This window comes from Silene latifolia, chromosome 8 (genome assembly GCF_048544455.1).
Source record: "Silene latifolia isolate original U9 population chromosome 8, ASM4854445v1, whole genome shotgun sequence".
NCBI lineage: Eukaryota > Viridiplantae > Streptophyta > Magnoliopsida > Caryophyllales > Caryophyllaceae > Silene > Silene latifolia.
In genome coordinates, this window is record NC_133533.1 from 109,424,404 (window position 1) to 109,428,841 (window position 4,438).

The window sequence follows — 4,438 nt, forward strand, 5'->3', positions numbered from 1 at the left end:
TAATATTTGCATGAAAACTGACTCATATAGAGGTTACGCGTTAGTTTTCTATGATATACAGATATCACACGTTTTTTATAAGCCATCACCTAAATTAATTCATTCACGCAATGCTAGTTTTTCGTTCACTTAAAATGAATTAAAACTAAGTTGATGGGATCTTCCTCGTATAAACAAAAATTGAGAATAGTCTTTATAGGTCAAACTCCAATGAATCCCTTCTTCGTCGGTAGGCATAATATGACCCCTTCTACGTCGGGTAAGTTGGAACTGATTGACCTATTTTATCTCAACACTATGGTCACTCGTACGATCCTGTGATTATGGTGGACTATAGATAGGATTTACGGAAATCTATCGACCAAGAGTTTTAACGATAGAACTAGCTAAACAGTTGGCTTATCAATTTACGGAAATTGAGTCTTGGGATCATTTGTATAATTCTTGAGGTAGATCGATTATACAAGTGCAATGAGTCTACACGTTAAAATAAATTTTAAATAGACTTAAATCACCTCGATGAGTTGCTTATTTCGTTTTGTTTTTCCTTTCTTTTTTAGTGTAGATCACGATCACTTAAACTGCTAATAACAAAATGGTTGGCCGTGCTGACGACCCAATGCCAAGTGCCACATTGGACCGTGAGTCCTGGCTTCGGATCTTCATGAATCGGATGAATCGGTCTACTCGATCAAGAATGATGGATCAAACTTCGCGGACCGGGAGGCGGCATTACGGAATGCTGCCGCTGACGGAAGCTCAAATATCCGACGAGCCCATCCCGTCAAACCCAGGCCCCACGGCTGGAGCTAACGAGATCGCCAAGTATAACGATTTCGTCATGGAAGCGGGTGCGATTAAAAACGTACTCATTTTTGCAATGGAATCCAATTTGCAGAAACGCTTCATAGCCCAAGGTGCAAACAAGATTTTCACCACGCTCACTAAGAAATTCTCGAAAGCACCGAGAATCGTGACCTATGAGCATACCACTCGCTTCTTTGATGCGAAACTCGAGAAGGGCCAACCGGTTAGCCCACACATTCTCGGATGATTGAGAATGTCGAGAAACTGGAGGCGCGATTGTAAAGTCGGAGAACATCGTGATTGACCGCATGCTTCATTCACTCCACGATGGTTTTGCGCTCTTTAGAGCGAATTACTATATGAATGATTTGAAGAAAAGTCCTCATGAACCACACTCCCTACTCGTACAGACCGAGAAGTGAACTGAACAAACATCATATTTTTGGTCCTTAATTGCCCACGTGAGCTGATAACTCTGGCAATTATTTTGTGACGTTGGTTGATGGTGGGTTCAACGAGCCATAAGTCAAACGGTTGACTGACCAATCACGAGAGCGAGTTATACGGATATCTCGTAGGACACAATTGTGACAACGACGTGGAGTCCTAAAAATTTTATAACATTCGGTGTCAGGTCGTGGATAGGACCTCCATGGTGATCCTAAGAGTCGATTCTTTTGACTATCGACTGTCTCTTGAGACTAAGGCAGATTTTGGGTGACTTTGGTTTCTTTCTTACGGTCATCCGTAACATGGGGCCAAGTAGATTGTTTCTGGGTCATTTCATGCTGTGCTTAGATCGGCAGGAGTCGAGTTGAAGGAAATATTCAGCTTTTATCAGGTACTCGATATTTCTCAGGGCCACTCGAGGAGTCAGAATCGAAATGCATGGCCATGCTCGAATACGAATCGTTTTATCGCTTAAGTTACTCTCTAGTCGGGGAAACCACTCTTGATACAGATCGATTGTAAAATACGACCTTTGCGGATGCGGATCTGCAAATTGTTTTACATTGAGTGGGAGAAATTTTAAATGGATATGAGAATCGGTTATCGCACATACACTTGTACGGACAAGTGGAAGTTTGTTGGAGCCGGTGTCCTCCAGTTAGTGCGGATAACGTTATTGCACGTACACTTGTACGGACAAGTGGGAGCTTGTTGGGGCTGGTGTCCTCTACAATTAGTGCAATGACATATAAATCTCTAAAAGGATCAAAGGGTATACTTTTGTATTATTATCAGTTGGTCCACGTTTATCAATAACGGTTGGCTTGCTAGATAAGTTTGACGTTATTGTCATACTGATGGCGGTGATCAACTGGTCCCTAAAAGTCACACCTATAGGATACGTTTGAGAGATGTGACGGTATGAAAATACAGTCATGTTGATGCCTAATATGACTAAGCAGTTAGTCGAAGTTATTGACTAATAATTAGTCAAACGCGATGTTGAGATAATTATTTAATACGGATTAAATAATAATGGCTAAGACGAATTAAGCGGTTAATTCGTAAATTGAATATAAACGATTATATTTAATTGATGTATATTGAATTAATTATACAATATTGTCTTTGTCGGACAAGTATTAATATGTCGACTAATCCATGTTACTAGTCGATATTTTAATAACCGATAACCGATGACGATTTATAATAAAATCCCGTCATATACATTTTAGCATTTTTGAGTCGGACCACGAGTTAAAAATAAGGAGAAAGTGAAAGCCCACTTCCCCATGAAGCTCACGGTTTTGGCCGAAATAAACAAAAGGAGAGCTTTCTCTCCTTTTGACCTAAGCATATTCATTTGCACAAAAATTAGGTTTTTGGAGGCATTCTCTCTGAAACCTAGATCTCACATCGAAAACCTCACAAAAACTCTCTCAATATTGCAAGGCAATTAGAGAGTACTTTCTAGCACAAGGGGCATAGTCTCAGACGGTCTTGGGTGCAACGATTAGGAGGAAATCTATATTGATTTCTGTTCTTAGGCCGTATTTACAAAGGACCCGAGGTTGATTCTTGTTCTTTATCGTTTCTCTCTTGTTTTTGTTTATGACCATAAATCGCATGTTAAACTTACGTTATAGTCCTAAAATTTAAGGGAATTTTACGGATATTTCCATACAATATTGTCTGGAAAGTATTGACAACGGTTATTACACATAAACCCGTTGTCATTAGATAATATATTAACAACGGTTCCTTTGACAACCGTTGTTAAAAAGTATTAACAACGGGTTCTAATATAACCGTTGTAATTACTTTTAACTAATTTTGAGCCAAATTATTAACAACGGTTATAATGTATTACAAAGTAAACCGTTGTTATTAGTTTTTATATTAACAACGGTTATGTAAGTTTTACCCGTTGTTAAAACTAATAACAACGGGTGACAATATACAACCGTTGTAATTAAGTTTAGTAAAATTGCGCGGAAAAACAATAATTCATTCAACAACGTCTTTTCGTAATTTTCGTGAATAAGCGTTGTTAAAAGGCCATTGTGGTTGCCTAGTTTTGTAGTAGTGCTATTAGAGGATAAACAAAAGTAAATACTGAGGACTTATTCTTTTGGACTGAAACTATTTGAACTGAACTAAATTGAACTTAATGGAGCTGAACTGAAATAAGAGAATTTGTGAAGAGAAGAGTTGAACTGAACTGGATGAAATTGAACTGAACTGAATAGAGCAGAACTGAACTAAAATGAGCTGAAATTAAGTCTAAAAGAACAGAACCTAAAAACATTCTTTTTTTACGATAAATATGCATAAAATTGCCTTATACACGTTTGTTATATGAATTTCTGAATAATACAAACTAATTTAGATCCCGAGCAACTGCACAAATTTTTTAGATAGTAAATACAATATGTAGAGAAATTTGCACTTAGCAATTAAACTTTAAATTTAATATTATAATTTGCAATTATTAATGAGTAAAAATTATACTTGTATTAATTTCTACTTTTGTGTTGTATTAAGAGGTAAAATTTATTTTTAACTTGTTAAATTTAATGTAATCTACATTTCATAAATATAAGATACTTTATGGTAAGAAAAAATGATGATAAATGATTATTAGTAAAATATTGAGTAGTCTAACAATATATGATAATACAATAACGTCACATGTATAATTAGAACTGATCAAAAGCGGGTTTGGGCTGGACACGGGCCGGACCCAACTCATAAAAAAAGTGTCAGACGGGCCCTATTTCATAGCCCGAGCCCGCTAAACGGGCCAATTTCCACTGTCCATACCCGCCCACTTCAAGAAAGCAGGCCGACCCGTGGGCTTGAATTGACTTAAACTAAATACAAAAAATAGTGTTTCTATTAAAACACTAGTTTATTATCGTTATCTCCCAATAAAACATAATAATGGTCTAAAAAAGTTTATCCTTAATAAAATATAGGGTTTTTTTATAACTACTACCTTTGTATTACAGTGTTTTAAGAACTACTACCAAAATAATTTTCGTTTAAAAACTACTACCAGTAAGTTTGAATTTTTTTAAAAACACTACCAAGTCTAATCCAAACCTCAATAAAACACAATCTCGGCCATTTATTTTTAAATTTTCATCTTAATTTGTACATTTTATCCCTTTAACACTAC